Raw genomic sequence first — 13,255 nt, 5'->3', positions numbered from 1 at the left:
TATCACACCAATATCTGCAGTGATAGTGATCTCACACCTGTAACTGCAGTCATAGTAACAATACATGGGTATATGTAATATCCACTCAGAATCCTTATTCCAAAATCAGTGGGTATTAACATTTTTATTGCATTAGATTAATGTGATAAAGAGAAATCACATTAATAAAAGCCAGTACCATTTACATTACAAAACTCACACTAGAACATATGCAATGCAATAGATTTCGCAATTACAACAAAGTGAGCTATTGCCATTTTGTATTACACCATTTGATCAATGCTTCACGAAGGGAAAAAAAACAATGACATTTACAATGCCAATAGCTCAAAATAATGTAATTGCAAGACCTATTGCATTGTAAATGCTTGTTGATGTGCCTTGCCAGTCTCAATTTTTCTTTTGAATTCTGGAAAATGTAGTCATCCTTGGCAGTGGAATAAACAAGACTACAAGTCCCAGAACACAAAGAATAATCCTGGAATGAAGTATCACTCCACACATGGTCCTGAGAAACTTGGCAGGGCTGATAGCAAGCCACGCAGGTTCTATAGTTGGAAGGGTGTTGTTTTAAACTTAAGTGGGAAGTGTCATATCATACGTAATGACCACTGGAGTGTGGATATTGTGTTATAGGAAGCAGTTCCTGGTGATGTGAAGAGTGATGGTATGTGAGAGGTAGACACTCAATTTACAATTGTAATTTGTGCTAAAATATAAAGTCAGCTACATAGCACCAACCTAGCCATAGGGACAACAGAATATCTTGAGAGAGTGCTTTCAAAAAGAGAAGTAATCAGAAATGGCCTAAGAATCCACAAGGTTACATGCACCAGGCAGTGATGCCATTGAATGATTAATAGGATGTAAAAAAAGTTGAGTGGCAATTAATGATATCAGGGGTAATATATATATATACATATATATATATTCCAACACTCAATCCTTCTTTCAAAAAGATTGCGCCGAGCCCCAATTTGCTTGTATCAGCGTGCTTTATTCCATCAAGTTTGTGGCAAACAACTCCCGCCGCGTTTCGAAACCAGCAGGTTCCTTGGTCACGGGTCGAAACGATGTTGACACTCATCACATGATATAGTACACAATGTGAAAACAATATAAAGAAAGGACTACATTGCTGCCTGGTTCATATAGCAGACATAAGCGCCATCTTTAAATGATATAATGACACTGAATTTGACAGTTAATGTCCAGCATTTAGCTTGCATTTACAACATATCAAATTAAAATTCCAATGAATTGTATAATGGAAATTAATACAACTGAAAATACAAGTGTAATATTCCAATGAATTACATAACATGTGTTATTTCCGATTAATCCATCACAATTCGAACCATATCGATTCAACCCAAGTGGGTATATATGCAAGCGCAATTTCTATTTTATCTCTCTTTTTTAGCCCCTGTGGGCTGATCATTATCCCTTGTAGTCATATATTCAGTTCACTTTTTGAACACTTCAACAAATGGCTAAGGCTGCATCTTTACCCCTGGCAAAAGCTCAGTCTCCTATAGAAAAATAAATCATATATGTACATCAGTAAAATGGTCTGTACCAAAATTTAAAATTTAAAAACATCACAAACATCGTACCACAGGAGGCATCGCGACATCATAATAATTCTATTTACATAACAGTCTAGTATGGTCAGATCAGATATTCATCTCAACCAAGATGTACTGACAGTTCCTCATCTTTATTGATGCCCTCTGGATGCACAGTTTCATATTTTATAATCAATCTTGATTCTAATCTGCGCAAATCTTGAATTCTATTCCCTCCACGTTCGGAGATAGGAATTCTATCGAGGGCACAATACCTTAATAGGCTGGTGTCTTTATTATGGCAATCCTTAAAATGCCTCGCAATTGGGTCCTGTCTGTCTTCATTCGTTATCGCTCGCATGTGTTCTAAAATGCGTAGCTTAACTTGGTTGATAGTACTGCCAATATATACCCGTTCACATGGGCATATCAGTGCATAGATACAGAAATCAGATTTGCAGCTTAGATATTTATTAATGACGAATGGTTTTCCCCCGTTATAGTTAGTTCAGATAACTATAACTCGCGCGCCCGCAATCCACTGCTCATGACGTCACATATTACATCACTCATGACATGGTCAGTGGCATCACTCATGTCATCACTGATGACATCATCCTTGTGATAGAGTGGCGCTCGCGCGAGTTATAGTTATCTGAACTAACTATAACGGGGGAATTTCATTGTTTTTTTACGAGTGAAATATCCACCTAACTATAACATGTGTGTGAAACCTATGGTTTTTTAAGTGAATTTGCAAGGTTTTTTAAATGCTAATTCCTAACTATAACGTGTGTGAAACCTATGGTTTTTTCAGTGAATTTGTACGTTTTTTTAAATGCTAATTTATTTATGTATTATTATTTTTTTTATATATTTATTAAAAAAATTATTTTAATTTTTTTTGGTTTTTCACCGTGCACGCACGGTGCGCGCACCCCCGCGATTTAAAAAAAATAAAAAAAAATGTTTCTGCCTTCGGGGTCCTTCAGGGACCCCCTGACAAAGGCTAGGGGGTCAGGAACTCTCTCTACCCTGCCCCCTTTTCACGTTCGCCACCTTCCTTTTTCACTCTCGCACTGAAAACAAACAAAATGGCGGCCGACACTTCCTGATTTCGACCGATTCGAACGTTGACTAACATGTAACCACCAATTAGAATTACGCTCGCGCACGTTAGGGTGCTCGCACGGTGCGCGCACCGTGCGCGCACCGTGCGCGCTTATAGATATGTATATGCTTTTAAATGCTATTTTCTCAGGTACTACTGAACAGATTGAGACCAGACCTGCAAAAGGCACTTCCCTGACCTGAGGACTACCTCTCTGCCAAATTTCAAGTAATTCTGTTCAGCCGTTTGGGCTGTACCTTCGACTAAAGGTCCTATGGAAAAATGCATGGGGAAAACGCGTTTTGGGACCTCACTTTTTTTTCGGCCCCCACCTGACGAATCACCCCGAGACTTTCAGGGTAGGAGCTGAATGGAGCGCCCCATTCGTTTTGAAAATTTCGCGAGGATTCGTCAACCGGCGCCAAAGTTATTCAAAATAGAATTTTCAGATTTCCTATGGAAACTCGGTCCTAACTATAACTATCTACTGGCGACCGCCAGTAGATAATATATATATATATATATACATATATATATATCAATATATATTCACTGAAAAAACCATAGGTTTCAGACATATTATAGTTAGGAATTAGCATTTAAAAAACCTTAGAAATTCACTGAAAAAAACATAGGTTTCAGGGCTGTTATAGTTAGCTGGACATTTCACTCGTACAAACCCATTGAAATTCCTCCGTTATAGTTAGTTCTGCTAACTATAACTCGCGCGCCCGCAATCCACTGCTGATGATGTCACATATTACATCATTCATGACATGGTCCCCAATTCCCCCACGGTCCTGCAGGCTCCCCACCTCCTGCGGGAGCCGGCATTGCTTTTCCACACAGGGAGCTGCTAAGATGCAGCTCCCTTTGTGGAAAAGCAATTTGCTTTGCTATTTGGAAGAGAGAGCAAGTTTCCTGCTCTCTCTTCCAAATAGCAAAGCAGTTTGCTATGACAGGGCGGGAGCCGCGAGGCTCCCGCCCTGCCATAGCAAACTACAGTGTCCCGGGGGTGGGCACACCGGGACACTGCAGGAGCCGGCCCTGGGAGGTGGTGGTCCCCAGGGCCATGACAAGGCTCCAGGAGGGGGCCGCGCGGCCCCCCTCCCACCATCTACAAAGCCCCGGGGGTTGGTGGTCCCCGGGGCTGGGGGGGTCCGTCACGTGAGCAAGCCCGTTGAGGGTGAAACGCGTCACGTTGGGTTTATGAAGTAATAAACCCCCTTGAAGCAACTTGGATGGTGTGGTGTCTTTTTCCCTGACCTGAGAGCACAGTTGGAACTCCGTTTTTCAAGGATATATATATATATATATATATATATATATATATATATATATATATATATATATATGTATATATATATATATATATATATATATATATATATATATATATATATATATATATTTCATACCAAAGAGCGTCCACATTCGAAGTGCACTCAAGAACAGGCAGACCTCGCCACACTTGCAAGACCTTTATTCAGATTGAACCAGCAGAGTCCTCGGGGAATTCTTTTCGTAGCCCTACGCGTTTCGAAGCTTCAATGCTTCTTGTTCACGGGCTGTGCAGTGGCGGCAGAAATGAGCACCAGGTGTCATGGTATTTGTACCTCCCTCTGATGAATTAGTCCCGAAAGCCTTCTGGGACTTGTAGTGCTCGTGAAATTTTTACCAGCAATTGGTTCCGCCAGCCAGACACTGTCTTTGTTTTCTTATGCCCTCCAATGGGCCCCCAGCGACGCCTTTGGTTCATGTGCCACAAACCTGTTCCTCTGCCAAGTGATCGCCGTGTATCCGCGATCAGCAGTCCACGCTGTTATTCGGTGGCGGTGCTACTTCACGACCTGGACAGGCCGTCAATAATTCATACCAAAGAGCGTCCACATTCGAAGTGCACTCAAGAACAGGCAGACCTCGCCACACTTGCAAGACCTTTATTCAGATTGAACCAGCAGAGTCCTCGGGGAATTCTTTTCGTAGCCCTACGCGTTTCGAAGCTTCAATGCTTCTTGTTCACGGGCTGTGCAGTGGCGGCAGAAATGAGCACCAGGTGTCATGGTATTTGTACCTCCCTCTGATGAATTAGTCCCGAAAGCCTTCTGGGACTTGTAGTGCTCGTGAAATTTTTACCAGCAATTGGTTCCGCCAGCCAGACACTGTCTTTGTTTTCTTATGCCCTCCAATGGGCCCCCAGCGACGCCTTTGGTTCATGTGCCACAAACCTGTTCCTCTGCCAAGTGATCGCCGTGTATCCGCGATCAGCAGTCCACGCTGTTATTCGGTGGCGGTGCTACTTCACGACCTGGACAGGCCGTCAATAATTCATACCAAAGAGCGTCCACATTCGAAGTGCACTCAAGAACAGGCAGACCTCGCCACACTTGCAAGACCTTTATTCAGATTGAACCAGCAGAGTCCTCGGGGAATTCTTTTCGTAGCCCTACGCGTTTCGAAGCTTCAATGCTTCTTGTTCACGGGCTGTGCAGTGGCGGCAGAAATGAGCACCAGGTGTCATGGTATTTGTACCTCCCTCTGATGAATTAGTCCCGAAAGCCTTCTGGGACTTGTAGTGCTCGTGAAATTTTTACCAGCAATTGGTTCCGCCAGCCAGACACTGTCTTTGTTTTCTTATGCCCTCCAATGGGCCCCCAGCGACGCCTTTGGTTCATGTGCCACAAACCTGTTCCTCTGCCAAGTGATCGCCGTGTATCCGCGATCAGCAGTCCACGCTGTTATTCGGTGGCGGTGCTACTTCACGACCTGGACAGGCCGTCAATAATTCATACCAAAGAGCGTCCACATTCGAAGTGCACTCAAGAACAGGCAGACCTCGCCACACTTGCAAGACCTTTATTCAGATTGAACCAGCAGAGTCCTCGGGGAATTCTTTTCGTAGCCCTACGCGTTTCGAAGCTTCAATGCTTCTTGTTCACGGGCTGTGCAGTGGCGGCAGAAATGAGCACCAGGTGTCATGGTATTTGTACCTCCCTCTGATGAATTAGTCCCGAAAGCCTTCTGGGACTTGTAGTGCTCGTGAAATTTTTACCAGCAATTGGTTCCGCCAGCCAGACACTGTCTTTGTTTTCTTATGCCCTCCAATGGGCCCCCAGCGACGCCTTTGGTTCATGTGCCACAAACCTGTTCCTCTGCCAAGTGATCGCCGTGTATCCGCGATCAGCAGTCCACGCTGTTATTCGGTGGCGGTGCTACTTCACGACCTGGACAGGCCGTCAATAATTCATACCAAAGAGCGTCCACATTCGAAGTGCACTCAAGAACAGGCAGACCTCGCCACACTTGCAAGACCTTTATTCAGATTGAACCAGCAGAGTCCTCGGGGAATTCTTTTCGTAGCCCTACGCGTTTCGAAGCTTCAATGCTTCTTGTTCACGGGCTGTGCAGTGGCGGCAGAAATGAGCACCAGGTGTCATGGTATTTGTACCTCCCTCTGATGAATTAGTCCCGAAAGCCTTCTGGGACTTGTAGTGCTCGTGAAATTTTTACCAGCAATTGGTTCCGCCAGCCAGACACTGTCTTTGTTTTCTTATGCCCTCCAATGGGCCCCCAGCGACGCCTTTGGTTCATGTGCCACAAACCTGTTCCTCTGCCAAGTGATCGCCGTGTATCCGCGATCAGCAGTCCACGCTGTTATTCGGTGGCGGTGCTACTTCACGACCTGGACAGGCCGTCAATAATTCATACCAAAGAGCGTCCACATTCGAAGTGCACTCAAGAACAGGCAGACCTCGCCACACTTGCAAGACCTTTATTCAGATTGAACCAGCAGAGTCCTCGGGGAATTCTTTTCGTAGCCCTACGCGTTTCGAAGCTTCAATGCTTCTTGTTCACGGGCTGTGCAGTGGCGGCAGAAATGAGCACCAGGTGTCATGGTATTTGTACCTCCCTCTGATGAATTAGTCCCGAAAGCCTTCTGGGACTTGTAGTGCTCGTGAAATTTTTACCAGCAATTGGTTCCGCCAGCCAGACACTGTCTTTGTTTTCTTATGCCCTCCAATGGGCCCCCAGCGACGCCTTTGGTTCATGTGCCACAAACCTGTTCCTCTGCCAAGTGATCGCCGTGTATCCGCGATCAGCAGTCCACGCTGTTATTCGGTGGCGGTGCTACTTCACGACCTGGACAGGCCGTCAATAATTCATACCAAAGAGCGTCCACATTCGAAGTGCACTCAAGAACAGGCAGACCTCGCCACACTTGCAAGACCTTTATTCAGATTGAACCAGCAGAGTCCTCGGGGAATTCTTTTCGTAGCCCTACGCGTTTCGAAGCTTCAATGCTTCTTGTTCACGGGCTGTGCAGTGGCGGCAGAAATGAGCACCAGGTGTCATGGTATTTGTACCTCCCTCTGATGAATTAGTCCCGAAAGCCTTCTGGGACTTGTAGTGCTCGTGAAATTTTTACCAGCAATTGGTTCCGCCAGCCAGACACTGTCTTTGTTTTCTTATGCCCTCCAATGGGCCCCCAGCGACGCCTTTGGTTCATGTGCCACAAACCTGTTCCTCTGCCAAGTGATCGCCGTGTATCCGCGATCAGCAGTCCACGCTGTTATTCGGTGGCGGTGCTACTTCACGACCTGGACAGGCCGTCAATAATTCATACCAAAGAGCGTCCACATTCGAAGTGCACTCAAGAACAGGCAGACCTCGCCACACTTGCAAGACCTTTATTCAGATTGAACCAGCAGAGTCCTCGGGGAATTCTTTTCGTAGCCCTACGCGTTTCGAAGCTTCAATGCTTCTTGTTCACGGGCTGTGCAGTGGCGGCAGAAATGAGCACCAGGTGTCATGGTATTTGTACCTCCCTCTGATGAATTAGTCCCGAAAGCCTTCTGGGACTTGTAGTGCTCGTGAAATTTTTACCAGCAATTGGTTCCGCCAGCCAGACACTGTCTTTGTTTTCTTATGCCCTCCAATGGGCCCCCAGCGACGCCTTTGGTTCATGTGCCACAAACCTGTTCCTCTGCCAAGTGATCGCCGTGTATCCGCGATCAGCAGTCCACGCTGTTATTCGGTGGCGGTGCTACTTCACGACCTGGACAGGCCGTCAATAATTCATACCAAAGAGCGTCCACATTCGAAGTGCACTCAAGAACAGGCAGACCTCGCCACACTTGCAAGACCTTTATTCAGATTGAACCAGCAGAGTCCTCGGGGAATTCTTTTCGTAGCCCTACGCGTTTCGAAGCTTCAATGCTTCTTGTTCACGGGCTGTGCAGTGGCGGCAGAAATGAGCACCAGGTGTCATGGTATTTGTACCTCCCTCTGATGAATTAGTCCCGAAAGCCTTCTGGGACTTGTAGTGCTCGTGAAATTTTTACCAGCAATTGGTTCCGCCAGCCAGACACTGTCTTTGTTTTCTTATGCCCTCCAATGGGCCCCCAGCGACGCCTTTGGTTCATGTGCCACAAACCTGTTCCTCTGCCAAGTGATCGCCGTGTATCCGCGATCAGCAGTCCACGCTGTTATTCGGTGGCGGTGCTACTTCACGACCTGGACAGGCCGTCAATAATTCATACCAAAGAGCGTCCACATTCGAAGTGCACTCAAGAACAGGCAGACCTCGCCACACTTGCAAGACCTTTATTCAGATTGAACCAGCAGAGTCCTCGGGGAATTCTTTTCGTAGCCCTACGCGTTTCGAAGCTTCAATGCTTCTTGTTCACGGGCTGTGCAGTGGCGGCAGAAATGAGCACCAGGTGTCATGGTATTTGTACCTCCCTCTGATGAATTAGTCCCGAAAGCCTTCTGGGACTTGTAGTGCTCGTGAAATTTTTACCAGCAATTGGTTCCGCCAGCCAGACACTGTCTTTGTTTTCTTATGCCCTCCAATGGGCCCCCAGCGACGCCTTTGGTTCATGTGCCACAAACCTGTTCCTCTGCCAAGTGATCGCCGTGTATCCGCGATCAGCAGTCCACGCTGTTATTCGGTGGCGGTGCTACTTCACGACCTGGACAGGCCGTCAATAATTCATACCAAAGAGCGTCCACATTCGAAGTGCACTCAAGAACAGGCAGACCTCGCCACACTTGCAAGACCTTTATTCAGATTGAACCAGCAGAGTCCTCGGGGAATTCTTTTCGTAGCCCTACGCGTTTCGAAGCTTCAATGCTTCTTGTTCACGGGCTGTGCAGTGGCGGCAGAAATGAGCACCAGGTGTCATGGTATTTGTACCTCCCTCTGATGAATTAGTCCCGAAAGCCTTCTGGGACTTGTAGTGCTCGTGAAATTTTTACCAGCAATTGGTTCCGCCAGCCAGACACTGTCTTTGTTTTCTTATGCCCTCCAATGGGCCCCCAGCGACGCCTTTGGTTCATGTGCCACAAACCTGTTCCTCTGCCAAGTGATCGCCGTGTATCCGCGATCAGCAGTCCACGCTGTTATTCGGTGGCGGTGCTACTTCACGACCTGGACAGGCCGTCAATAATTCATACCAAAGAGCGTCCACATTCGAAGTGCACTCAAGAACAGGCAGACCTCGCCACACTTGCAAGACCTTTATTCAGATTGAACCAGCAGAGTCCTCGGGGAATTCTTTTCGTAGCCCTACGCGTTTCGAAGCTTCAATGCTTCTTGTTCATGGGCTGTGCAGTGGCGGCAGAAATGAGCACCAGGTGTCATGAATTGAAATAAGCTTTATTTCGATAAAAGATATCTTAAAAAGCACATACAAATATAAAAATATACAAACATGTGAAACCAATATAAGAGCCAAATACATATAAAATCTTCATATCATATTTCATGTCCCCAAGATCATACAAGATTTTCTAAAAAGACATGCAAACATTATAAATAGGACAATATAAAAACATACGCAAGCAAATAAAAGAAACAGCCGGGCTATTTTAGCCTAGGACTGCCAGGGCTTTCGATCTTAGGAGCCAGGCCCACCTTAAGAATTTTGATAGTGCGCAAGCGTACAAAGGTCTCGTGTCTGATTTAAGGATACGCAGCGCTGTAAGGTGGTCACGTGTGCCCAAGATTCTACATAGAGGTTTGAGCCAATATGATCTGGGGAGTTTATATTCTGGGCATGCGAAGAGCACGTGTGCAATAGATTCAATCTTGGTTTCACAGAAGGGACAGAGAGGAGAAGTTTGGGAGGGAAATTTCCATCGGGCGGTCAGCTCACGCACCGGGAGGGTACCAACCCTAAATTTGAAGTAGAGGGCACGGTCATATGGCTTCTGAATAATATCAAGGTAAGGCTCAAAGCAAACTATATCTTTGAGAAGAAGGAACTCAGTGGTGCATCTACCTAGTTGGGAGCTAGAGTTCCTTTTACCTATAACCCAACTCCAGTAGATTTTCTTTAGTACAGCTTTCGGGGGCGAAGTTCTATTTGTCCAAGCATCTTTAAGGCCAAGAGCGTAGAGGAGGGTCTTGACATCTTTCAGCCACTTGATTTTAATCCAGGAAGGCATAGAAAGTATTTCAGTCAGACCCTCCGCGTACTTGGCTAGCTCCGGAGTCCGCCAAAGCCGTGCCCAAAGAAGTAGGGGGCGTACTTTTGCCAGATCTGACAGTGGATGGCACCCTAAGTCCGACAATAGAGGCACTATAGGTGTACTCTGTGGGAGTGCCATGAGTTCCTTATAGAAATTGGAATCGGATCTAGCCAGTGCCTCGATATTATTTGAGCCCCATAGTTCCGCACCGTAGAGCGCTGAGCTCACGCCCTTTGCCTTGTAAATATCTAGTGCTGGGGCTATAGGCCTAGTTGAAGATGAACGGTGCTCTCTAAGAAGGGCACCAGTAACCCTTTTGTGAGTTAAAAGCATCTTCTGAACATGGGATACCCAGCGCATGGTGTCTGTTATGCGGATGCCCAAATAGTCGAACTCTTTGACCCTTTCAAGGGGAACTGCATTTAAGACTGGAGGCCGACCTAATTTCTTCGGAGGATTCAAAATTAGGTATTTTGTTTTGGTGGTATTAATGATAAGGCCTCTGTCGTTGCAGAAAGATTGGAAATTGTCCAGGAGAGTTTGCAAGCCCATAGGTGTCTTGGACAGAAGGAGGGTATCGTCAGCAAACAGGAGGGTTGGAACACGTTCGCCCGCCAGGGAAGGTGCATCTGCCGGAACTTCCCGCAGATGGTCCACCACCCCGTTCACATAAAGTGAGAAGAGGGTGGGAGCGAGAACACATCCCTGGCGGACGCCCCTGTTTACTGGGATTCTCTCAGTTTTCTGGCCCTGGGGACCCCAGCGTACTTGGGCGTAATTACCGTCATGGAGTTTTATTAGCAGGGCCAATAGATAAGAGGGGATGTTCATCGAGGCCAGGACACGCCAAAGATTATCACGAGGAACAAGGTCAAATGCTGTTTTTAAATCTATGAAGGCTAGATAGAGAGAGCCCTTTCCAAGAAGGACAACCTTCCAATAGATAAGAAACAACCTAAAGACCTGTTCTATAGTGCCTGTTCCAGCCCTAAAACCTGCTTGATAATCAGAAAGGATGCCATTATCATCCACCCAAGCCAATAACCTCTCAAGTATCACTTTCCCGATGACCTTCTGGGAGGAGTCAATCAGGCTAATCGGCCGATAATTAGCAGGATCGTCACGGGCACCCTTTTTGAATATGGGAACGACCTCGGCCCCCTTCCACGATTCGGGGACCGGGGCGCCATTTAAGATGGCATTGATAAGGGTAGAAAGTAACTTCCCCCAGTTCAATGGGTCAAACTTAAGGACATCTCCAGGAATGCCATCCGGGCCAGCTGCTTTCTGCGAGATGATGGACTTGATAGCACTATGAACCTCTCCTTCCGTAAAGGGGTCAACATTCGAGGCATCCATGAGGGGGAATAAGTCCTCAGGCGGAAACTTTACCACATTCTCAGAACCAGTAGAATATAGTTTATAAAAATGCTCATACCATGCTATACCAGTAATATTATATGTCAGGAGATCGTGGGCTGGTCTGTTCTTTGTTCTAATAGCGTCCCAGAAAACACCGGGATTACGGTTGGAGGAGGCCTCTCTTAGGGTCTGCCAGTACTGCTCCTCCCAGGACTTTTTAGCATTAAAGACGGTAGTCTTATAGTCTTTCCTAGCTATTTGGATCGCAGCTGCAATCCCACTTTTTAGGGCCACTATTAAAGCAGATTTCATGATTCTGCAGCTTTGCGTATACCAGCCATTCTTTAGGATAGGTTTAGGCCCTCCCTTCGATGGGCCTCCCTTATTATGTATTCGGAATATATTTCCCAGTTTGGAAATAGTATCTTGGAAAACAGAGGGGGCCCTATCGAGTGCAACCTGGTGGGTATTTGATTGGGCCAACTCGACCTGTGAGGCATATAGAATTGACTTTATTAATTCAACCTTGTCGTCATTCAACATGACTTTGTGCCATTTGAGACGCCGCTCACAGTTGGCAGGGAAAACCTCAGAGGTTTGCAAAGAGCTGGCTGCTCGAAGGATCGGAGGTACCTCCCTCTGATGAATTAGTCCCGAAAGCCTTCTGGGACTTGTAGTGCTCGTGAAATTTTTACCAGCAATTGGTTCCGCCAGCCAGACACTGTCTTTGTTTTCATATGCCCTCCAATGGGCCCCCAGCGACGCCTTTGGTTCATGTGCCACAAACCTGTTCCTCTGCCAAGTGATCGCCGTGTATCCGCGATCAGCAGTCCACGCTGTTATTCGGTGGCGGTGCTACTTCACGACCTGGACAGGCCGTCAATAATTCATACCAAAGAGCGTCCACATTCGAAGTGCACTCAAGAACAGGCAGACCTCGCCACACTTGCAAGACCTTTATTCAGATTGAACCAGCAGAGTCCTCGGGGAATTCTTTTCGTAGCCCTACGCGTTTCGAAGCTTCAATGCTTCTTGTTCACGGGCTGTGCAGTGGCGGCAGAAATGAGCACCAGGTGTCATGGTATTTGTACCTCCCTCTGATGAATTAGTCCCGAAAGCCTTCTGGGACTTGTAGTGCTCGTGAAATTTTTACCAGCAATTGGTTCCACCAGCCAGACACTGTCTTTGTTTTCTTATGCCCTCCAATGGGCCCCCAGCGACGCCTTTGGTTCATGTGCCACAAACCTGTTCCTCTGCCAAGTGATCGCCGTGTATCCGCGATCAGCAGTCCACGCTGTTATTCGGTGGCGGTGCTACTTCACGACCTGGACAGGCCGTCAATAATTCATACCAAAGAGCGTCCACATTAGAAGTGCACTCAAGAACAGGCAGACCTCGCCACACTTGCAAGACCTTTATTCAGATTGAACCAGCAGAGTCCTCGGGGAATTCTTTTCGTAGCCCTACGCGTTTCGAAGCTTCAATGCTTCTTGTTCACGGGCTGTGCAGTGGCGGCAGAAATGAGCACCAGGTGTCATGGTATTTGTACCTCCCTCTGATGAATTAGTCCCGAAAGCCTTCTGGGACTTGTAGTGCTCATGAAATTTTTACCAGCAATTGGTTCCGCCAGCCAGACACTGTCTTTGTTTTCTTATGCCCTCCAATGGGCCCCCAGCGACGCCTTTGGTTCATGTGCCACAAACCTGTTCCTCTGCCAAGTGATCGCCGTGTATCCGCGATC

This window comes from Triturus cristatus, chromosome 4_2 (genome assembly GCF_964204655.1).
Source record: "Triturus cristatus chromosome 4_2, aTriCri1.1, whole genome shotgun sequence".
Taxonomy (NCBI): domain Eukaryota; kingdom Metazoa; phylum Chordata; class Amphibia; order Caudata; family Salamandridae; genus Triturus; species Triturus cristatus.
Note: the sequence above shows the minus strand (reverse complement) of the source record.